The sequence below is a fragment of the Armigeres subalbatus genome, chromosome 3, assembly GCF_024139115.2.
Source record: "Armigeres subalbatus isolate Guangzhou_Male chromosome 3, GZ_Asu_2, whole genome shotgun sequence".
NCBI classification, from domain to species: Eukaryota; Metazoa; Arthropoda; class Insecta; order Diptera; family Culicidae; genus Armigeres; species Armigeres subalbatus.
Genome location: NC_085141.1, coordinates 398,179,793 through 398,205,614, shown reverse-complemented (window position 1 = coordinate 398,205,614; position 25,822 = coordinate 398,179,793). Strand labels below are relative to the sequence as shown.

General features: G+C 42.2%; 1 protein-coding gene across 5 annotated transcripts in view; it reads left to right on the top strand.

The window, feature by feature from the left end:
- The window catches only part of LOC134226900 (proteoglycan 4), a 79,962-nt gene that overhangs the window by 13,856 nt on the left and 40,284 nt on the right, over positions 1–25,822 (top strand). The window lies entirely within an intron of this gene.

The window sequence follows — 25,822 nt, the reverse complement described above, 5'->3', positions numbered from 1 at the left end:
GCGCATTATTAATTAGTTTCGCAATCATAACCTTCGGGAAATCCGGAGCGGAAATCCGAAGGTTGAATAATTCCCACGCTCGCGAAACGATCAAGGTTAAAGGGAGGGGGATTAGTCTTCGCCGAAAGGCTTACATCAAACGGCTCGCTAAATCTGAGAGAGTGGATCCAAGTTCAATATCCCCTGAATGCATTCCTCCGGGGGTCATTGGACAGCGACGAGCGTGCAAATTTCATATTTGCTGTTATCGCTTTTCCCTTTTGGGCGGTTAAAGCATGTGCGAGTTGGCTAGGGTAGGAACTCATTTAAATGACTGTCTGTGGGACGCTACTCGTGAATATGAACAAGATTCATGCAGTGGGTGAACTTTCCAGTACTAGACTGGTTCAAACTAATCTAATAATACGGATAATTTATACTGAAGATAATAATACGAATACATTTAACGAACGGACATGCTCGTTACAACGTCGAATTAAAAAAAAAAGCTAAGCTCTAAAAATTCTAAAACATGAGAATCAAAATAGCTTTACAAGTAATGCGATAACCACGTACGTTGTTTGTCTAATTTAGATAAAATATTTCAACCGATTTATCTTTGGGGATTGCAATTGGGAATTGCAGCTTCCATTATCATAAATACATTTGCAGAATTTATGAATAACTTTGAATGATTTGTTATTAAATTGTGACTGAAATGAGAGTAATATTGACAGGAATTCCGGTTAAACAGATATTCAAGTTAAACAAAATTATATGAAGACAGGCAGGAACTAAATGAAAAATAGCTAAACACTTCTGTAAATTAGATTGATCATTGTATGCAAAACTGCAAGTTCCGGTTTCATCAAAAGAAAATGTTTTTTTGGCGCTGAAAACCTGCCTTTGAGGTGTTTGTGTTGCTCTTCAAAGTACTATCTTGATCCAACACAGAAAAATGCTGCACGCCACACATCAAATGAGTCTCATTCTTCATTTGCATGAAGAACAAAGTTCCACGTTAATTCACAAAGCGCGGTAGCATGACGGAATTTTGTGCCGAACTAACATCAAACAAATCTTCACCGCGCATGTGAACCGGTGAAACGAATACTAAAAATGCGATGAACTAACTATAGTCCGGTGGATGAAATACCGATGGATTTGGCCATAAACTATTGCATTACGGATATCTGAGCTTTGAACAAATTTGACTTTCACACCAATGCAGTTATCTTTTGAAACACATCATTTATCTTTTCTTTAATTTTCAGAAACTCAAGAATCGAATATTTGATTATCAATGCTATTAGATCGTTTTTTAGCTTTTCGTTTTTGGGAAAGTGGCATTAGAATTTGAAATTAAAGCTCTGCAATTTTGAATGAATTCAAAAAGGGTAGAATCTTATGTTTTGTGCTTTCTTCCTTGTATCCTTCAACCCAAAATCCTTCGCACTCCAAAAATCCGCATCCGCCAAACTATAGAATATTCATCCCCTATCTATACGGTCAGGACTCCGTCGGCTGTTCAGACACGGATTGAATGAAGCCGTCCCATTCCGTCCGTTTTGTTTGTGGGACCCCCGGGAAGCGCACCCTAGATGAGGGAAATCTCTGGATGCTTATCAGAGATGGAAAAAAATGGAGCATGTGTGAGGTGTGAGTGTGGAAAATGTGTACAGTCCGGACGCGATAAGGACGCGATGCGATGTCGTTGGGATGCGAGAGTAAGTTCAGGGAAAGCTGACTTAAAATAGAATCGTCGTCCCAAAAACTTGCCGACAAAGTTGGGATGTTTGCGGAGGTTTGCGTATAGAGGCATGCGTATAAGCCTTTGAAGGGTAGATTAGATGCACACATGCGAATGCTGAAATTAAACTTCGTTTTTTACCGCTTCATCGCCAAGAAAGGAAAAACCCGCTTCCTTCACTGAGAATCAACCAAATTGGGTGGAAATGCCGCAGTTTAAAATGGAAAAGTAAAAAAAAAAATACCTGTAACTGTGCCCATCATCATCAGCGGCCCTCACTGGGGCATATTCCACCACGGAAGTTTGAGAGAGGCTTTGGACTGTTTATCCAGCGCTACAGACACGGTTGGGTTGGGTGAAATTTAAATAAAATTCCTGCCATTTGCACGCAAACGGACAATTTGCACAAATCAAGCCCTTCCCTTACCGTAACAACAACGGAAGGGTTTCCGTAATGGGAGTTTAGAAGTAAATGGCAAACAACAGCTCCTTGAGAGCGCATAGTGGAATTGAAAATTTAATAGCTATTAGAAAAGTTAGCGGTCTGGCTTGAGACGGAGTTTCAATGGTTCTTATTCGAATTTTCATTTACATTCGTTGCATGTTCTATTACAGGTACATGAAATTTCCTTTTATGAGTGTTTTATTGTCTGAAAAAAAATCTTCCAATCAATATTTTATTGCATATGCAATAATGATGTGTATGAGTAGTCGTCTCTCCATACGAAAATGGGGTTATCCACATTTTCACCATTTCCAATTTGTCACTCTGAATAACGTAGAGAGAAGCTTTTAAACTCAACTGTTTATCTCATTACACATTATACGTCTCAGCACAAGAAATGTATATCATGATTGACATTTACATCGATTTGCTTGCAAGCGTCTTACAAACCTTCGCAGCAAAGGAAGGATAGCATTTGATTTTCTCATTGATTTACAATAAGATAGGGAAACTGTTCCATTATCCAATTTCGTCGGCTTCTTTCGCGAACATGCGCGCTCAGTGTTTAAAATATTACAAAAATAAGAAACATGTCGGTTCGCTTCCCATTCCTTTGTTTTGATTAGATTGACGCAAAGACACAATGTTTTCATCTCACTGCGCTGTACGAGAGAAATGTGGTAGGGGAAACCGCCAATTGTTTAACGGCTAATTTTGTCGCCTATTGTTGAACTCCCATAAGAAATGCACGTGCGTTCAACAATAGGCGAAGAAATTAGCCGTTCAACATTTGGCGAATTACCCTAATACGAGAAACCTAAGATTGTGTTATCAATCACTTCCGCTCATTTTTCCAATAGGAATAATAGCGGCAACAGTAATTTAAAATTATTGATAGGTTAAAATGATCATAATGAGAAAATAAAATAGTTTTCATTCCAGACATACTTAAGAAAATAGTATGAGTATGACTGCATTTCAATCTCAATGCTATGCGAAATTAAAAAAAAAACAGATTAATCCATCTAGCAGTGATGATGCCTTACTCGTGTATTATGAAATATATTGAAAAAATCACATTAGAAAGGTAAAAAAATCTCTTTAGGGGAATAGATCACATTTTTTTTCAAATTATTTTACATGTTTTGCAGCAATTTTGAGGTTTTGAGGTTTTGAATTTTTTTAATAATTCCGAAATGCCCGATGTCCGAACGGGCCAATTTTCAATTGCAAACAGTCGGGGATCGCATTCCCCGTCGAATGCAACTTGTTGCGAGTAAATCGGATAATGCTAAGTTCCAAAAAGTGTGTCTACAAAACACGCACATACAGACCTCCCCTCAGTTCGTCGAACGGAGCCGATCGGTATATAACACTATGGGCACAGACATAGTCTGTGCTGTAGGTCTCCGGGTCTTCTATCAAAAGTTCTTTTTTGGAGCAATCCTTTTCGGTACAACATTGTTGTACGAGAAAGGCAAAACTAAACTCAGGAGAACGTATGTCTGACATTAAAAAAAAGTCCCAAGTGAACGTATGTCCAGCGTCGTAGCGTGCGGTTGGGCGGGTTGGGCCCCGCCAAAGACGTCGGCCCTCAGAGGGGCGCCTAAATCTAGAAATATGGTATGAGCGTATGAGCGGAATCCTCCACCTACTTATTGATGGTGTTGGTTTGCGTGGGAGAGCTATCAGATTCGTCAAATCGTCGTTTGAATCTTTGTTTACAAAAGCAGATAAGTCGTTTTGAAAATTCTGTCTTGAAATATGGTTTAAGGTCATTTGGCCATATGCCATTTGTCCGAAAGATCACTTTTGGCCGAAACGGTCACTTTGGCGAACGCCATTTGGTCAAATGCCGTTGGGACGAACAGTTAAAATTGTTTCCTTATTAATTTAAGAAAGCAGTGAGATATTCGAAGTGAACGGAGAATAACAAATGAGAAGTGAGTATTGGGAAGTGAAAAGTGAGATGCGATAAATAGTGAGAAGTAGGGAAAGAGTAGTGAGGAAAACAGAAGCAAGATGTGAGAAGTGAAGAATGATAACTGTAATGTGAGAAGCGAGATGTGAGAAGTGAATGGTGAGATATTAGAAGAAGCAAGAAAAAAGGAAATAGAAGTAAGAAAAAATAAGAAAAAATGATGAATAAATAAGTAAGAAGAAAAAAAGAAGAAGGAAGAGAAAAGAGTGCGAAGGTTTCTTTACAACTCTGCCTAATGGTTCGATGTTTGAATTGCACTAATAACCATTAAAATATTATTAAAAATAAACACGACGGAATTCATGATTGAATGTAAAATTCGGTAACAGAATGTGCACCAGATCATAAGTTTCTGTCATAAAATAATTTAAATTTCTATTCAGTATATCTTAATTTTACATGATTCTATCAGAAACCTTGATGAGCGAGCAGGTGGCTGTCAAAACAAACCGAAACAATCTTCATTGCATTTCATTCAAACCGCAGCTGGCATCTATTTTATTCATATAAACATGAACCAAAATGGATATTTTCACATATAAAGAGAAAGCAGCCTTTATTGCGCTGCATTTCATCGCTGTAACGATGTTTTTTATTATATTCAAGAAGTGGAAATAATCTTGTGGCTAACAAGATAGGCTTTTACTACATTTTTTTATTTTCCGATAAAAATATGAATAAAGAAATTACAGCACGTGTAAATTTAAAAGAATATATAACTTTTTGTTGTTAAACAATTTGTTACATCCACTTGAACGAAATTTACAGGTTTTGTTCGAACTGGGAGCTTATACTAAATGATCAAAATTTTGTTATCATTTAGTTTAAATAACTGCAGTAAGCGCTGTAACTCCTTCGTTAGTGGAGTTTAAACAACGAACCATTTGTCAGAGTTGTAGAAACACCTTATCAAAAGAAGTCAATCAAACAACACATTTTGAAATTCAACCACTGGAATGAGTAATTGACAAACTACTAAATGATCGAACCCAACTTACAATATGTTCGACAGCATCCTCGCTACTCGCCACCAACTTCTCACTTAGCACTTCTTACTTCTCGTTTCTCAATTCTCACTTATCTGTTTTCACTACTTACTTCTCGCATATTACTTCTTACTTCTCATTTTCTTCTCCTCACTTTTCACTTCTCATTTCTCGCTTCGAATTTTTCATTTCTCAGTCTTCTCATTTTTCGCTTTTCTCTTCTCACTGCTTACTCATTCCAATTTTCCACTTCTCATTTCATATTTTTATTTTTCAATTATTTCTAAGGAAGAAAGAAGGATGACAGTAAAAGAATTATGGAAGAAATGTGGGAAAGGGTTATATAAAAGGAAAAGGAAGAAAAGTAGAAGGGGGAAGGAATTAGGAAGATAAAAGAAGGAAACATGTTAAGAAAAAAGAAAGAAGAAGGAAGAAGGAAACCAAAATAAAAAAGAAAAAAAATAAAAAAAAATTTAAAAAATTTCAATTCTCTCATTTAACTTCTTACCAGACACATCCTACTTCTCGCTTCTCACTCCTCTGTCCTCAGTTAAAATTTCCACTAGTCACTTCTTATTTCTCACCTCTCACTTCGCATTTTTCACTTTTCAGTTCTCACTTCTCACCCCTCACTCCGCATTTTTCATCCCCAAACTTCTTACTGCTCACTTAGCCACGGTGTTTCTATGAAGGAATATTATTTTTCAAAAATCAGTACCTCTGAAACACCCTAAAACTAAAATGTTATATGGGGGGATCTAGAGCAATTTTTATTTTTTTCACTATGTTTGGAAATCTCAAATGATAGCCGATTTAACCCCCCCCCCTCCCAAAATGTATGGAAAAATGACCCCCGATAGAACATTTTAAAAATGGACCTACTTGAAAGAGGAAAACCAATACTTCCGTGTAGTGGGTATTTTGGAGATACTGATTTTTTGAAAATAAGCCTCTTCGGACAAAGACACCGTGAGCACTTCACACTTTTCACTCCTCAATTCTAACTTCTTACTTTTCACTTCTTACTTCATACTTCTCACTTTTCCCTTCTCACTTACCTCTTCTCATTTCTTACATTTAACTTTTTATCACTCACTTTTCACTTCTCACTTCGATTTTCTCATTCCAACTTCTCACTATAAGTAGTAAAAAGTGAGTAATGAGATTGCTCACTTTTTACCACCCACAATCTTAGTAAATTTTTAACTATTCGACTAAATGGGACTAGGCCAAACGTAATCCGACCAAATGGCCCGACACCGTGTATTTCGTGCATGTAAAACGTTTCTGACAACATCAAGTTAGCGAGAGCAAAATGTATTGAAAATTACTTCGACTGTGAGAATATCGAGTAAGGAAGGTATAGAGTTACGGAGGGAACACAGTATGTTAGATTCAAGGGACTTTAAATTTCATTGAGTAAAGGAAAATATTGAGTTACAGGACATCGAGTTAGTGAGAGTTCATTGTACCTATATAATTGTTTCATATGCAATAATAATGAAATTTTGAAGAGATATTGGTGCCATCCACAAAAGATGTCACGCTACTGAAGGGGAGGGGGGTTCCGAGCAGCGTGACGAGTCATACACAAATTTTAGAGGTTTGATACAAAAAGTGTGACCATAGGGGAAGGGGGGTCGAGAATCACCAATTTTTGCTTGACGTAACTTAGGAAACTCGGATCTAGGTAACATTATTGGTGTTCTACATTGTACTACGACAACACTTGGATACGTATTGATCCTTATGCCAAACGCTGATTTCGAGCAATATTATGTGAATATCATTCCATTCTTCACCAATTTGTTCAGAACGAATATTTTCCTCGTCATATTATGACTTGAGTTCTATTTATTTTTTGGGGTAGGCAAAACACGTTGATAGAAAACTTTCACCTGACCGCTTTTTGTATGATCTGAAAGAAATCATGAGCTACGAATTTTCAGCAATTTGAATGATCTTCCAGCCAGTTCTGGATGTTTCTACAGATTCCATACGATGATCCAAAAAATGCCCCCGACTCTGCAGTGCTCCTTACATATTTTGCAAATATAAAAAAATATCACTGAATTTCAAAACTTTTTAGGGGCATATGGCCGAATTCTGCTTGCCATTCGACGCATTTTCAATCCACTAAACTAAATCTTACTTTTAGGAGAGATTCAAAATGATATTAAAATGTATAATATTGTACATTTTTTCCACAACTCTATGTCATTTTCATATCGCTAGAGAACCTTGTTCGGTATGTGCATAAAAAGGAGTCGTGTATAGACCGAAGAGGACATGCTCGCTGATTCCAGTTCGAGACAGCAGCACGTACGGACGTGTTTTTGCTCGCGCATTTTTTCCAAGTGTTTTTTCTCGTTCGTTCGCTGTTTACGTTTTCGCTTCGCCGCGTTGGCGTTATTTTCTCCCGGACCCGTCATGGGAGACTCGGTGGCCGATTCGGTCGCTGGAAAAGTGCCTAAGCGCACTGCTCTTGGAGGCGCGAGTAACCCCTCCAAGCAGCTTTTGCAGAGCAACGTGTTCTCTCCGTTGCCACTTGATGACGCCGGCAATCCGCCGAAAAAGAGGAAGATAAGTAGCAATCGCAGCTGCCGCAGGTGCAACCGGAGCGGAAGGAGAAGTGCCCGCCCGTGTTTGTCAAGGGCGATCCACCGGATTTGCGCCCAAAAATTCGCCAGCTGATCGCTAAAGGGCTGAAATGTACTTTTCGGCTCTGCAGCGAGGGCGTGAAAGTAATGCCGGCAAACAAGGACCAACATCAATCCGTTGTGGAGTTCCTCGAGGTCCACAAGTATGAGTACTACACTCATGACCACCCCGGCACGAAGCCGCTAAAGGCTTTGCTGCGAGGACTCCACGACATGAGGGAAGAGGAGATAAAAGCTGAGCTCGAAAGTTGCGGATTGAAACCGGTGCCCGTGCACAAGATCGCTCGTCACGACAAGATATCGCGATCAGCTTTACCTGGTCCACCTGGAGCACGGCTCCACCACTTGTAAGGACCTGAAGTTGACTGGGAGCGATATCGGCCAGTGTACCGCGACGTCACGCAGTGCACCAACTGCTTCAATTTCGGGCACGACACCAGGAACTGCCGCATGAAGCCGCTGACTGATGAGTGCGACAAAATGGAGGTGGCCGATCCCAAGTGCGCCAACTGTGGCGACAAACATCGGGCCACCACAAAGGGCTGCCCAAAGCGAGCCGAGTTCCTGGAAATCCGGAAGAAGACTTCCACCAGGACCATTCCGAAGAAGAACCGTGTTCCTGTAATCAACGAGGTGAACTTTCCAGCCATCCCGGCTCCCCGTCGTGTGATTCCAATACTCCCACCGCTACAGCCGCACAAGCGATTGGCAGCGGCAGCTGCATCGGTCCAAGCTCCAACATCGTCGGCACCATCCACCAGCGAATGGCCTCCGCTCCCTCCTCCTGGGTTCCGTCGGCAGTCGGAGAACGAAGCCGTCCCACCGGAAGAATCTGCTCCGCTGTACACTCCGGAGCAACTGATGCCGATCTTCGCGCAGCTCGCCACTCGACTGCGCCGACCAGGGGAGGCGGTGTGGCCATCGCCCTTCGCTACAACATCAACTGTCGTCTGCTTCCAAGCTTCCAGCTTAGTGTCATCGAGGCCATCGGTGTCGAAATCACCACTTCGGTCGGCACAATCGCGCTCATCGCGGCGTCCAGTCCAACGCAAGCCAAAGCCGGCGATGAATCATCGGCTGCCCTTCGGAGGGACATCGTCAAGCTTACGCGGAGGCAAGGCCAGTATATCATTGCCGGCGACTTGAATGCCAAACATCAAGCCTGGGGCAACCGTCGCGGCAATCAAAACGGCACCATCTGGAGCAATGATATGGAGGAGGGTCACTACACGATCTTGAGCCCGGATTCCCCCACTCGGCTGAGTCGGTCTGGTACCCACGCAACCCTCGACCTATACATCACGAAAATTAATGGTCATGTCTCGCAGCCGGTTGTCCACCAGGAGCTCAGTTCGGATCACTATCCGGTGGTGGCGGAAGTGGGCTATCGACCGCCAGCTGTGCGCCATCGAAGAGGCAATCTCGGTGACCAGAGAGCAGCATGTCCCGACGGCTCGGCAGGTAAGCAACTCCTTAAACATCGATACACTCACCAAAGATTTGATTCGATTGCGGAATGTCACTCGCAGGCAGTTTCAGCGTACTGGACTGCCTGAGCTTAAGGCACGCTGCAATCGAATCACAAAAATTATCAAGGCCAGAATGGTGGACCTCAAAAATAACGACTTCTCGAATAAGATCCGCACTCTCCCAGATTATTTTAAACCGTTCTGGAAAATGACCAAAATACTAAAATCCAAGCCTCGGCCCATTCCACCTTTGATCCCAATAGACAATAATGGCTCTAAAGATCGCTTGATAACTCCTGTAGAGAAGGTCGCAGAAATAGGTCGTCACTTCGTCAGCTCACACAATCTTGGGCAGAACATCGTCAGTCCACACGAAGCAGCCGTCAACGAGCATGCTAACAACATCCATTTGATTCCCAACGACTTCTCGGAGGAGTTCTAGATCTCAGCTGACGAATTGACGGCCTATATCAAATCGCCGAAGAACATGAAGGCCCCAGGCTTCGACAGCATCCTGAATCTCGAGCTTAAACACATGAGTGCTCCGTTCTTTGAGCACCTCTCGCTGATCTTTAATCAGTGTCTCCGGCTCAGCTACTTCCCATCGTCCTGGAAGTCAGCGAAAGTCATCCCCATCCGGAAGCCTAGGAACCCAAGCAACACACTTGATCATATATAGGATTACCTGTTACATTTATAACAAATTCGATTGCTTGAATTTTGGTTTACGCTTGGTTTAAGTTTTGGTGGTTTCTATATAACTCATTTAAAACGAAAAAAGCGCAAGAGGTGGAGTCAATATAAAACATATTCAAGTTTTATTTGATACATTCCAGTAACATATTTATAACCAATACAAAACAATTGTCAAAACGTAAACAAATTTGCAAACTTAGATGACGAGCGATGCAAATGCATAGAAGGTTTCATTCCAACAGTGTCTGCTTTTGATTACTCGTGGTAATAAATACAATTAAATATGCATGTTAATAGCTCCCATTCTGGGTTTGAATAAAAAAAATGTCTATGCCCGTTTGAATTTATTGCAAACTTGAACATTTTGGACCGGTATTTTCCAAGCGCCAAGGGCAAACTATAATTTTAACGCTTTAAATTTGAACATTTTTTCCCAAATTTATAGCCGTTTTGGTGCAACATCCTTCATGTCTAGGGCTGCCAAATGTTTTTTCAAGGGACATAATTGATTTTGATACAAAGCTAGTTTTAGGACAAGCCCTAAATTTGCAAAATAACTATTTGATGCCGATCCCATATCCGCGATTCGAAACCAAAAACAATCAGCATGATTTCTCAGCCACACATCTTATCGTTGAGATACAAAAGGCTCTCATGCAAATTATAAGTATGAAATTGTAAAATATAAAAAAAAAATAATAAAGTGTCTCTTATGTGCTACCTATTAAGTGTGTATACAAAGATGATAAGTGAAATATTTTTTCATTCGCCTTTGGATTCAATCCTTGGCTATGAGTCATTTATGAATATTTCTGTTGAATTGAATTCTCAAAAAATTTGTTTTTTTTTGTATTGCATCCCCAGCATATTTTTTTATGGCATTAGGATTTGATACTCACGACTGTTATGTAACCTTGTGCTGATTATTGTATTTCTTTTTCTATTCCCCTAAGCAGTTCGGCACTTTATCTCATTGCTCAAAAACAAAGCAATGAAAACGAAATCGGTTTTTTTTTCTTATTTTTAGGATTTTTTTTAGCAATGAGCACGCTGAAAAGCGATAAGACTGGTGCGGCATTTCTTTGCTTTGCGATGAGATAAATATAGTTCAATAAGATGAAAAACGGAACAGTTCCCCTATATTAAAATTATAATTAAATTCATCGTGCTTTAATATCGGATTTAAAAAAGCATTGTTTTATAATTTATATACAGTTCTTCGATAACTATAGGAATATGGGAGCCATATCTATGCATTCTGATATTTATTTCTAATGTTTGGCAATAGTATTCAAGCAACGGCAATAGTATTCAAGTAGCAAATAAGTTATACTACAGTTTTACGGTGACAATAACAAATAGTTAGTCGACATTATTTATAATATTTATTTCATCCAATTTATCCACCGCCAAATATTTAGATCTCATCGAATTTATCGGATATTTTTCTGATTAGTCTTGCCGAAGATGTTAGGTAACATATAATACTATTATTAAGTGTATTATTATCTGACAACTGGCTATTTTTCCAGGTGAGCAGGGAAAAGATTTCACATGGAAACAAACTATACCGACTGGATATCATTTGCAGGATATTTAGGATATTTTGCAAAAAAAAACTCGAAGGATGCACTCATGCCCATGGTCATTGATAAAGCGTGCTACCCTTAGTATCCCAGCAAACACAAGATCGTATATCATAGCGAATAAGTGTACAAAGTGGAGGCCATATACGTGCATTTTGCACGCAGTCAAATGGAGGAATGCGCCTATATCGCCTCCACCTTGTATACTTATTCGCTAGCATATGCGATTTTGTGTTGGCTGGGATTTCGAACTATGGATCGCTTGAAAATTGAATTGCATCATGCTATATTAGTTGGCTACGTACGTTGATTAAGAATAATTGAATACGCTGATAATTGTATTCTAATTATCAAGGAACATCTGCGTTCGCTTGGTCGAAATACGTATCTTTGTAGTTACAATATATTGGGGAACTTGAATAGCTTGCAAGAAAACAACAAGTGAAATAAATAAACAACATTTTTGGCATTTCAAACCCGTTTGTTTTAATTGTGTTTCAAAGTTACCAAAATTTGCTATTGTGATTTAAATGAGTTGTAAATTAGTAATAGTTGTAATGATTTGAAACTAAATGTGTTTATGCAGTACAATGGAAACATTGGGTATGACGTTGAAAAGCAAAACATTGAGAACAGATTTATCACTGTTTTGAGACTTATAGTTCCCAACAATCTCAAATATATCTCATTGATAACCGTTTATATTATTTGTCTAATATTCGGATGTTGCATGTGTTACTTGGGAAGGATCCTTCCTCCCCCAAAAGTTATCGACCCATCAGCCTTCTCTCAGGGTTATCCAAGCTATTCAAAAAAGCTATTCATCATCGGTTACTTGAGTCTGCCGAAAATCTCAACATCTTGCCCGAGGAACAGTTTGGTTTCCGACGCGGTCGGTCAACTGTACACCAACTGACTCGAGTTACCAACGTCCTCAGACGGAACAAGTTTGTCTCAAAAACATCCGCCATGGCCTTACTCGATGTCGAGAAGGCATTCGACAATGTATGGCATGATGGCCTGGTGTACAAACAACAACGCTACAATCTTCCCAGCTACCTGGTGAAAATCATCAACAATTACCTGTCGGCAAGGACATTCCGGGTCTCAATCAGCGGAGCGAGTTCCAATGCGCACAACATCGTCGCAGGCGTCCCCCAGGGCAGTATCCTCGGGCCCCTGATTTTCAATCTGTTCACCTCCGACATGCTAGAACCTCCAGAAGGCGGCATTCTGTCTCTGTTCGGTTCGCAGATGACACCTCCATCGTCTGCAACGGGAGAGTGATCAGAGCGCTACCTAGAGCGAGTACCTCACCAGCTGGAAGATCTGTATCAACGCGATGAAGACCCAGGCCATCATTTTCCACCACTCTAAATCCCCTAAACATGTTCCGCCTAGAGACTGTAAAATCATCCTCAATGGCACGACTGTGGAATGGGCAAATAAGGCCAGCTACCTTGGCTTGACCATCGACAGCAAGCTTATATTCCGCCAAAGACAAAAGTTGACAAGACGGTGACGAAGTGTAACGTTTTATTGAAAATACTGAACCCTTTGATCAACTGTCAATCGTCATTGTCCCTGAAAAATAAACTTGCTGTCTACAAGTAAATCATCCTCCCCGTGATCGAATATGGCATGCCGGTCTGGGAGAGCTGCGCAAAAACTCATCATCTGAAACTCCAACGAGTTCAAAACAAGTTCCTGAGGATGATCATGAACACCCCTCCCAGGACACGAACTTCTGAGGTCCACCGTCTGGCCGGTATTAAAACTCTACACGAGCGCTTTGGTGAGTGTAAGGAAAGGTTTAGGGTCCGTTGCTTACAATCGGACCAGGCGACCATTAGGGCGCTAGTTCCAATTTAGGTTATCAAATTATTATTGTAAATATTAGCGTTCATAGTAGTTAGGAGCAACTCATCTCAAGGCCGAGGTGAATGTCTTCCTACCAGATTTTCGTCTCATCAGGCTTGATCTAACCAGCTCCGGAAGAGGGGGAGTGGCCATAGCTCCACGACGAAATATTAATTGTCGTCTTCTTCCCAGCTTGTAGCTAAAGCTCATCGAGGCTGTAGGAGAAGAAATAGTAAACCAATATCAGATATGGATCGGTGGTAGTCCTGCGGAATGACATTATCAAGCTGGCTCGGAGGCAAGAACGGTACATAATTGGGGGATATCTGAATGCAAAATACCAAGCTTGGGGAAATAGACAGAGGAATCAAAACGGCACTATCTTGCAAGAAGATCTCGACGAGGGACACTAAACCATTTTGGGCCCAGATTCAAATTTGTTTGCTTTTTTTGCCTTTCTCGTATACTAAGTATACGTAAAGGCTATAATTTCACCTCAAAACCAAACTTTTGATAGAAGGCTCGGAGACCCATAGTGTTATATACCAATCGACTCAGCTCGACGAATTGAGGTGATGTCTGTTTGTGTGTATGTATGTATGTGTGTGTGTGTATGTGTGTATGTGTACAAATTTTGTAGACACACTTTTTGGAACTTAGCATTACCCGATTTACTCGCAACAAGTTGCATTCGACGGGGAATGCGGTCCCATTGTTTGCTATTGAAAATTGGCCTGATCGGACATTGCATTTCGGAATTATTGAAAAATCATTGTTTTTTTCCCAAGGGTCCCCCCTTGGAAAAAAAATTTCAAAATCGAAAAAAATATTTTTTTCAAGAATGGTGGGAATGCATAGTAATTAATGCAAAAACATGCAAAATGATAGAAAATATGCGATCTATCCCCCTAAAGTGCTTTTTTGACCTTTCCCATGTGATTTTTTCAGTACATTTTACGATGCACGAGAAAGGCATCATCGCCGCTAGGTGGATTAATCTGGGTTTTATTTTCTAGACCGGAACGGGAAAATAGCCCAGACCATCACCTCCATTGTCTTGCTTTTAAGCCACGCATCTCACCGCTAGGCTAAGGAAGTTCCTTTTGCCTCACGGGTGCGTCACTCACTACAGTTGTTCTACATTTGGGTTAGACGGTCAATGCATAAAGGACACGCTATCTATGTGGAGTTCCGTCGTCACTTAGCTACCCAAGAAAGCAATCCTATCGCGCCTCTTTTGGTACAAAAAACTTGTCGTCACGCCAAGAGTTATGCAAATTGCATTACACCACCGTATCAGTTCCTCCTGCATTTCATTCTTCAAACATCCACCCGTTCTTCAAACGCCTTCCCAGCCTAGCAAAACCCACGAATGGAAAGACTACACAGCCCTCTCATCACCATATCGCTCGCAACCGGTCGTCAACTGTACCGCCGCCGCTCGCTCACCGGACCTAAGCATTCAGCAATGCAGCGAAGTGCATCGGAAACTTTAATGAACCGAAGGTACACCCGTTCTCCGCCCACGGCTCGTCCTTCCACTACCTAGGACGGCAGCATTCATTTTTCACCGTTTATTTAGTGGAAAACTAATTTTTCTTTCGCCCCAATGCGGTCGCCGTAGGAAGGTAGCGCTGCCATCAGCAAGGACCTGGGCTGGGCCGGGTCCTTTCATCAAGAAGGTGGGACGACTTTTTACTTTCCTTACGTCTACAAAGTGGGTTATTTATGGCGGCTCCTGCTCCTGGTCGGCACTAAAGAACGACTACGACCGACCGACCGACCGGGTGGACAGTTTTCTCTTTACATAATGTATCGTTTATTTCCGTGCGACAGTTGTAAAACAGTTTGTTTGCTAAACTTCTTGTTTTCTGCCTTGGAAACAACTGCACGTGGCTTAATTGCTTTGGACATTGCGGTGAGCTTTGGTGTGTTCTATTTTCCGTACGACGAATATTGATACAAATTCTTGCTGGTTGATGTTGGATGCATTTCATCGAAAGCATTTATTCTAGGAAAGTCTATTCTCGACCTTCTGAAAAAAAAACGATACCGTTTGAAAGGGAATGCAATGTCTAACAAGCTGGAAGAACTCAATTGGATTGACAAAGGTTGACATTTGGAAATTTATTTCAATTCAAGAGAGCGTTTATTTCCACACGTTCGATTCGCGTTAAAGACAAGTGACTTGCTCTGCATATTCAATTGAAGTTTTTGCTACGCTATAAGACAGCTATTAATTCCTAACTGATAGCATAGCAGACGAAAAGCATTTACTGAACCACATGTATCTTTAAGCGGTTTCAAGAATTCTCAAGTTAATGATGGAAAACCAAATTAAGTCCAAGAAGATAATATAAATTGGATTTGATGAACAATAAGGAGTTTGTACAAATGAAATATTTCAGCCCTTACCAGGGCAACTTTCCTTGGATTACCTACCCAACCAACCTACCATTCTTTTCCCGTGGTGCACTCGGAGATGATTCTTTAGTCCCTTGGAGTGGCGTAGCCACGGGGGTGGTTTTGGACATAAACCCTCCCCCAGAGACAATATTTCTAGACGAAATTTTTTTTTTCGAAAAAAAAAAATTCGGAAACCGACCCCCCCACCAGACCAGTTTTCTGGCTACACCACTGTTTGGAGCAATGAGTGTTGACCTAATAATCATCTTCTAATACTAAATTGACTGTCTTATTGGTCTTGTCACTATGATGGCTTCCCAAGGATGTTAGGAAAACCTGTTCATAGAACATGACTGGAAACCCCTTCCAAGCCTCCGTGGTAAACATTCTCAAGCTTTCTGAATAAAAACCTTCTTAAACTTTCTGGGAAGGTTACAATGCTTTTTGGAAAAACGTTTCTGAGCTTCTCGGGAAGCCTTTTCAAGCTTCTTGAGAAATCCTTTCCAAGTATTCTAAAAAATCCTCTCCAAACATTACACTAATTACTAAGTACAATAATTACGTAATTACTTATGGGGGGAGGTGGGTTCCGTCATTTTTTTTACGTTCCATGTAAATAAAAAATGATTTGTATGGGAAAAATCTTACATGCAGGGAGGGGGGTTGAAAAACCCTGAAAAATGCTTATGTAATGAAATTCTTTCCAAGCTTTTTTAGAAATCCTTTCCAAGAAAGCTATTCCAAGCTTTTTGAAAAACGCCTTTTGAAGCCTTTCTGGGAAAGCCTTTCCAAGCTTCTTTGGAGAGCTCTACAAGTTATCTGGGGAAGCCTTGCTAAGCTTTCTGGGAGAGCCTTTCCAAGCTTTCTGGGAAAGCCTTTCCAAGCTCTATGAAAAACCTTCCCAGGCTTCCTGGGAAAGCCTTTCCAGGCTTCCTGGGCAAGCTTTTCCCGGTTTTTGTTAAAACCTTTCCAGGCTTCCTGGGAAAGCCTTTCCAGGCTTCCTGGGAAAGCCTTTCCAGGCTTCCTGGGAAAGCCTTTCCAGGCTTCCTGGGAAAGCCTTTCCAGGCTTCCTGGGAAAGCCTTTCCAGGCTTCCTGGGAAAGCCTTTCCAGGCTTCCTGGGAAAGCCTTTCCAGGCTTCCTGGGAAAGCCTTTCCAGGCTTCCTGGGAAAGCCTTTCCAGGCTTCCTGGGAAAGCCTTTCCAGGCTTCCTGGGAAAGCCTTTCCAGGCTTCTTGGGAAAGCCTTTCCAGGCTTCCTGGGAAAGCCTTTCCAGGCTTCCTGGGAAAGCCTTTCAAGGTTTCCTGGGAAAGCCTTTCCAGGCTTCCTGGGAAAGCCTTTCCAGGCTTCCTGGGAAAGCCTTTCCAGGCTTCCTGGGAAAGCCTTTTTTGGCTTCCTTGGGAAGCTTTTCTAGGCTTTCTAGGCTTTCTGGGAAAGCCTTTCCATTATTCATGGGATAGCCGTCTTTCAAGCTTCCTTTGAAAGTTGTCTTATCAAGACTTTTGGAAAATCCACCTTTCCAAGCTCTTGGAAAAGGCATCTTTTAAAGCTTCTGGGAATTTAACAACTCTTAAATGTAACATTCTTACATTACTTCGAACTGCGTTTAAAATAGATTTTCATGACTCCATTTTACAAAACGAAAACGAAATAACAATCAGATAAATTAATTTAATTACTGCTTTATAAACGTTTCTATTTCCTAATATGGAATTTTGTTAGGATATTTTTATATCTGTCTGCAACTCCGGAGCTAACCATTCTCTATTTTTCTCATGATGTACTCAAGAAAACTTTCATGTCGTTGATAACTATTATGAAAGATTGTTAGACCTTCAAGCTTCACCACTCTGCACACAATCTGATTTCTTATTATCAGTGCAAATATCCAGCAAATATTTCTCTATTTACTACATCAACACCAGCTTCCGAAGAGACCATTCAAATCCAAATATCCCCAACAGCAGCAAAGCCACCGAAATCAAAGTTCTGCCACGAGTATCCCTAGAAGAAGTTTTCTGTTGAAACACCAATTTCCGACACTTTCGATTGGTTTCCCTCTTGTTGCTGCAGCTGGCCGCATATCACCTTTCCCCCTGCAGCTAGCGATTTGTCGTAGCTGCGGCTGGCTGCTGTTGTTCAGAATAAGTTGAGTCAACAGAGTTCAAGCTCCCATCATTGCGCCGAACGAAAGGAATGAACTTTCGTCAACCTGCTCTCGCCACTGGATTCGGCAAAGCTCGACAGAAGTTTCCGAATTTGCAGCAGACGGCATTCCCGGGTCCGATCCTCTCAAGATGGGTGGGAGCTACGGTCGCACCCCGTACCCGGGTGAATGATTGCCATCGTCGTCATCCAGATCCAGTGCGGATGCGATGGGAAGATTGATTAGCAAATTCTCATCAATTGTTTGTGTAAAGTTTGTTGATTTATGCAAACGAAAAGAAAATTGGCTCCCTGCTCCACAACTATGCACTGTTGCTCTATTGGCATTTTGTTGGATTCTGGGGTAGAGTAATTTATGTTTGTGGCTGAAGGAAACTTGTCTTTGGAACAAAAGTAGAGTCTCACTACGTACGTAATTGTTCGACAAATAAGTCTTACTGTAACGACGAAGCAATGAAACCCCCAGTTTCTGATGCAGCGCAAAACAATGTGACTGAGCAATATTCCAAGTTTCTTATTTTCATCATATCCATGTTCTGTTTTCAAATTCTTTAAAATTTAGCATTAGGAATTTTCAATAGCTGAAGTTGCAATATTTTGAAAACATCTTTGAGTTCGTTTAGTGGAATGACTTTAAAAGCGACTCTTCAATTTCCACTATACAAACAATTCAATACTTTTCTCTGAAGTCACCTTAAAGACGTCATTTTGAAGACGTTCAATTGATGTAATATTGCTTGAAATAATGCTCGCAAGCTTTTAACTAAAAATAGCTCAAAAATATGTTTGTGATTTTTTTTAAGAAACTGACTAAAGCAAAATTTCTTCTCGTTTCATCTTTCAAACAGCATCAAAATAAAATGTTGACATTGGTAATGGAAGAAATAATTAACGTGCGTTCAGTACTCTGCAAATTGTCTCAAAGTAGTGCCAAATTGGTGTCAACATGGCTACAATGTTTCCTCTGTCCCACTGCTTCACCCAACAACCAGTTGCGTGACAAACCTATCCACAACTATGACCAAGTTTGGCAGAACAAATTAGCTGAAAATTGGTTCGAAAACAACCGCCAATAATGCAAGCTCGCCCCTTCGTACCAGCGATGTCCTTGGTGAAAGTTTGCGACGGGCTTGCGATTAATTCCATGGAAAAAGACGAGATTCACTTTTAAACTGGCTGCATCGGGTTTCTTGTTTCTTTCCTCCGGCCGACAAAGTTGAACGATTGGAAAAAGAAAAACTAGAACGAACGACGAAACGCAACGGTTCGAAATTCAAGTTTAATTAGAGTTTTCCCAAGTTAATTTGCATTTAATTGGACCTCTTTAGCAATCGAGGTGAAGAAAAGTTTTGGCCTTTGAAAAAACTATAGAAAACCGACATGGGGTCACGAACAGCTCAAATTGGTTGACGACGGCTGAGCAGATTTGCACCTTTTGAAAAGCGAGAGAACGGTACCAATCGATACTGGGCCTATTATGCTGCGTTTTTTACGACCAAGACTAACGGAAAAGGAAGCATCATTGGATATTAAACAGAATGTATATTTTTTTAAACAATCAAATCGAATATAAAACAAAATTCAGTCGCAGTGTTGTTAGCCTTCCTATTTTCAATTTGCTACACCTGATTGCAAGGAATAAAAATAATCTTCGACAATCAAAGTGACATAGCTCTTACAGCAATGTAAGGCACACGTCAAACACATCGAAACCAATGTAAATGGGATATTATTGGAAATTGGCTCAGCTAACAATGGACCATTCAAACGATGCACCTGATGTTCGTACACGAAGGATACGATTGTCCTCTCATGTATAGGTCAGCAGACATGCAGGGAAAGCCAATTCCGTCGAACGGTTAGTCATAGTCACAGACAATGACGCCAGCGATGGAGAAACAGCAATGATGGTTGTCGTCTAGTCGGAGGCCATTATCGTTATTATCGGGATCTCTTTTGGCTATTCTTGGCCTCATTATTTCCGCACGTGTGGATTGGTCAGGGTTGCATTCTGATTCTTTCGGTTCGAAATCCATCTAATCGGAAGATTTTCACATTGCTATTGTCTAACATATAGAGATTCCAAATTTATGAGTTGATTTCGTTTAGGAACGGAAACGGATGTCACTACTTATACTTGGTTTTTGGATATTTCTGTATTAGAAAAACGCATATTCAACTGTCTTTATATTTTACACAACACGCTTGTGCTTTGCGAAACAATTGACGAATGTTTATGTACTCCTCTTTACTCCTCTGCTCACTGAAATGTACCGCTTATAATAGATTTTCGGAGCTTAACTTTAAAGACTTACTTCCAAGTATACGTCCAGTACAGGAATGAGCTCAGCTCATCACTGCTGGTTTATATTTACCATCATTTCTATTTTTACACACGTTCACAACTACAAATTCAATATCAGGCGCCACAGTTATAGCGATAGTGTCAAATGACACTTGATTACACTCTATATAGTAAGTTATTAGTAATTCAGTACACTATATTGAGTTCAGTGTCAATTCCAGAATGCGCTCAGAACACAACATCTTCTTCACCCTTCGAAATGTTTCGCCCTAATTATAATCTCAAATTCGAATGAACATTAATTCACACTTAAGGTTCTAGGTAAAGTACACGAAGTCCGGATCAGTCTTACTGAATTTAAATCGCTTCGAACGCCTCAATGTAATGGGTGTAGTGTCTTCTATCGTCCTCTTCCGTCTATCGCGAGATGGCATCCCTAGATCCGCTACAGGTTCATCATAACCAGTGGCCGGTGCAGGTACCTCTGCCGGTTCACTATTCGTTCTTGCCATGCTGCGGGTTTTCGACGTAGGGAGCATCACGTTAGGCCGATCAAGCAAGTCCGGCTTAGTAAACGGGCGTATTTGAGTGCGATGAGCTGTTGTTCGCACGCTTCCAATTTCCACCTGCGTCCATGTCGTCGTCCTCACTATCAGATTTGTCAGTTCTAAGTCGGTTGAATAGTCCACTAATGCTGCTGTCTCCATCTCTGTCAATGCCGTTCTCCGTTTTCCATTCATCAACAAATTGTACCGAGTCTCTTTTAAGGTTTTTCAATTTGAAACATTTGCGTTTCAAGTGCCCTTTCACACCACAAAAATCACAGGTTCTATTCTCAATGAATTCTCTATTTTTAGGAGACCCTTTGTTCCAGCTAAAGTGTTTCTGCTTATTATATGGTCGCTGCCATTTTTGCGGCTGGTAACCAAGACGACTTTGACGATCCCTCCCCAGGCCATCTGTGAGTTGTGGGGCCTGCCTAGGATGTGGTGTGGTTTGGCAGTGGGCCCTGTTAAACCTCTATAAAAAGCTGCATGTATCCGCAAGTAGGCCCCACCAAAGCGACCGTGTGCCGCTCAAAGCGCACAAGCCCAAGTCCTGGTGTTAGGTGGGACGCTAAACAGCCCTGACACGACGGCCCTCCGACGAGACAGGAGGTTTGCGCAGGCCCAATAAGCCGCCTAGAAAACCAATCATTACGAACAATATAAGAGATAATGCGACTCGATATAATCGGCAAAGACCTAGGCGACGAATACAGGATCACGATTGGAAGCTTGGAACATGGAATTGCAAGTCGCTAGGTTTCGCAGGTTGCGACAGGATGATCTACGATGAATTACATCCCCGCAACTTCGACGTCGTGGCGCTGCAGGAGATTTGCTGGACAGGACAAAAAGTGTGGAAAAGCGGGCATCGAGCGGCTACCTTCTACCAAAGCTGTGGCACCACCAACGAGCTGGGAACCGGCTTCATAGTGCTGGGTAAGATGCGCCAACGCGTGATTGAGTGGCAGCCAATCAACGCAAGGATGTGCAAGCTGAGGATTAAAGGCCGTTTCTTCAACTATAGCATCATCAACGTGCACTGCCCACACGAAGGGAGACCCGACGACGAGAAAGAAGTGTTCTACGCACAGCTGGAGCAGACATACGATGGATGCCCACTGCGGGACGTTAAAATCGTCATCGGTGACATGAACGCGCAGGTAGGAAGGGAGGAAATGTATAGACCGGTTATCGGACCGGATAGTCTGCACATCGTATCGAATGACAACGGCCAACGATGCATAAACTTCGCAGCCTCCCGCGGAATGGTAGTTCGAAGCACCTTCTTTCCCCGCAAAAATATCCACAAGGCCACATTGAGATCACCTAACCAAGAAACGGAAAACCAAATCGACCATGTTCTAATCGGTAAATTCTTCTCCGACATCACGAACGTCCGCACTTACCGCAGTGCGAATATTGAATCCGACCACTACCTCGTTGCAGTATGCCTGCGCTCAAAACTCTCGACGGTGTACAACACGCGTCGAAGTCGGACGCCGCGGCTTAACATTGGGCGACTACAAGACGCTAGACTAGCCCAAGAATACGCGCAGCAGCTGGAAGTGGCACTCCCAACGGAAGAGCAGCTAGGCGCAGCGTCTCTTGAAGATGGCTGGAGAGATATTCGATCCGCCATTGGTAGCACCGCAACCGCTGCACTTGGCACGGTGTCCCCGGATCAGAGAAATGACTGGTATGACGGCGAATGTTAGCAGTTAGTGGAAGAGAAGAATGCAGCATGGGCGAGATTGCTGCAACACCGCACGAGGGCGAACGAGGCACGGTATAAATGGGCACGGAACAGACAAAACTCGATTTTCCGGAGGAAAAAGCGCCAGCAGGAAGATCGAGACCGTGAAGAGACGGAGCAACTGTATCGCGCTAATAACACACAAAAGTTCTATGATAAAAGTTGAACCGTTCACGTAAGGGCCACGTGCCACAGCCTGATATGTGTAAGGACATAAACGGGAACCTTCTTACAAACGAGCGTGAGGTGATCCAAAGGTGGCGGCAGCACTACGAAGAACACCTGAATGGCGATGTGGCAGACGAAGATGGCGGTATGGTGATGGACCTGGGAGAACGCGCGCAGGACTTAATCTTACCGGCTCCGAATCTCCAGGAAATCCAGGAGGAGATTGGCCGGCTGAAGAACAACAAAGCCCCTGGGGTTGACCAACTACCAGGAAAGCTATTTAAACAAGGTGGTGAGGCACTGGCTAGAGCGCTGCACTGGGTCATTACCAAGATTTGGGAGGAGGAAGTTTTGCCGCAGGAGTGGATGGAAGGTGTCGTGTGTCCCATCTACAAAAAGGGCGATAAGCTGGATTGTAACAGCTACCGCGCAATTGCATTACTGAACGCCGCCTACAAGATACCCTCCCAAATTTAGTCGACTAGCACTAGACTTCAAGGGAGTTCGTGGGGCAGTACCTGGCGGGTTTTATGGGCGAACGCTCCACCACGGACCAGGTGTTCGCCATTCGCCAAGTACTGCAGAAATGCCGCGAATACAACGTGCTCACACATCATCTAATCATCGACTTCAAAGCTGCATATGATACAATCGATCGGGACCAGCTATGGCAGCTAATGCACAAACACGGATTTCCGGATAAACTGACACGGTTGATCAAAGCGACGATGGATCGGGTGTTGTGCGTAGTTCGAGTTTCAGGAGCATTCTCGAGTCCCTTCGAAACCCGCAGAGGGTTACGGCAAGGTGATGGTCTTTCGTGTCTGCTATTCAACATCGCTTTGGAAGGGGTAATACGAAGAGCAGGGATTAACACGAGTGGTACAATTTTCAATAAGTCCGTCCAGCTATTTGGCTTCGCCGACGACAAAGATATTATGGCACGTAACTTTGAGAAGATGGAGGAAGCCTACATCAGACTGAAGAGGGAAGCTAAGCGGATCGGACTAGTCATCAACACGTCGAAGACGAAGTACATGATAGGAAGAGGTTCAAGAGAAGACAATGTGAGCCACCCACCGCGAGTTTGCATCGGTGGTGATGAAATCGAGGTGGTAGAAGAATTTGTGTACTTGGGCTCACTGGTGACTGCCGAAAATGACACCAGCAGAGAAATTCGGAGACGCATAGTGGCTGGAAATTGTACGTACTTTGGACTCCGCAAGACGCTCCGATCGAATAGAGTTCGCCGCCGTACCAAACTGACAATCTACAAAACGCTCATTAGACCGGTAGTCCTCTACGGACACGAGACCTGGACGATGCTCGTGGAGGACCAACGCGCACTTGGAGTTTTCGAAAGGAAAGTGCTGCGTACCATCTATGGTGGGGTGCAGATGGCGGACGGTACGTGGAGGAGGCGAATGAACCACGAGTTGCATCAGCTGTTGGGAGAACCATCCATCGTTCACACTGCGAAAATCGGACGACTGCGGTGGGCCGGGCACGTAGCCAGAATGTCGGACAGTAACCCGGTGAAAATGGTTCTCGACAACGATCCGACGGGCACAAGAAGGCGAGGTGCGCAGCGGGCAAGGTGGATCGATCAGGTGGAAGATGACTTGCGGACCCTCCGTAGACTGCGTGGTTGGCGACGTGTAGCCATGGACCGATCCGAATGGAGAAGACTCTTATATACCGCACAGGCTACTTCGGCCTTAGTCTGAATAAATAATAATAATAGACCAAGACGACTCTTCACCGGACCCCTCTGATTACTTTGCCCCAATTTCTCTGCTAACTGATAAGTTTCAGCGATCTCTGAATCATATAAGACTCAGTCTTATCAAACCTACTTTCAACTTTTTTATCATTTCTTCAAAATCAATGTCTTCAAATTTATTGTTGGGAAAAAGTAATTTGATTTCACTATAAACTGCTGGTCCACATAATGTGGCAAAGTAGTCTTTCTTATCCGTATCTTGAATTTTATTCAACCGAAAAACAGATGCTAGACGCTCGGCCCATTCATTAAGTTACACCAAAAAGCACAAAAATATAGGGTAGCTTACCAGATATCCGCAACTTCACCCGCACTAGCCAGTTAGCCAGCGATTGGAACGGAAATTGACACGACCGTCAAAGGCGTCGATTACTCGTTCTACGCTCGTCCTTATACACCGGAGGGTCCTCGTTGCATAGAACAACGGCTCTTGCCACTGAGCAGAGTTTATTGTGTCAATCAGCAATCAATCGTAATGAACGATACAAAAAATAAGTTATTAATAAAATATAATAACAAAATCTTCAAAACTTTATCGTTTTTGTTTTGTTTCACTGTATTATTTTTAGTTAAAAAATGGTACCGAAGGCACACCGCGTTTTACTATCTGTGATCCAGTACAATAGTTATTGTCACACAGTAATTATTATCACACAGCGGTTATTGTCGCACAGTGGCTATTGTCACACAATGGATAATGTTAAACAATGATTGTTGTTACAACCGTCAATTATCACACAATACTGTTCCCATAAGCTTTTGTCTTGATTGTATCACCATGCCGGGAAATCCCAACAATAGCCAAATTTGAAAGAATAATCTCTTCCACTATACTCACTTCTAAATCCCAATGGCCACTGTCAAGTCTGTAGGGAAGCGACCCACCGGATCTCCAACACGTCTACGTCGTTTGAGGAAGTTGGACCGAAATTCCGATGAACCCGGTATTTTAACTTTTGAGACCTTAGATACCGTTCTTCCGACAATTAGCTGCAGCGACTCACGTTGGGGCCAGAGTACGAAATCACCACTTTTTTTTACCGCTTTAGAACACAATCTTTTAACTGATTTGTCTCGTCGCCAGTTGAAATGTACTGCTTATATAAGATTTTCGGAGCTAAACTTTAAAGACTACTTCCAAGTATACGTCCAGTACAGGAATGAGCTCAGCTCATCACTGCTGGTTTATATTTACCATCATTTCTATTTTTACACACGTTCACAACTACAAATTCAATATCAGACGCTATAGTTATAGCGATAGTGTCAAATGACACTTGATTAC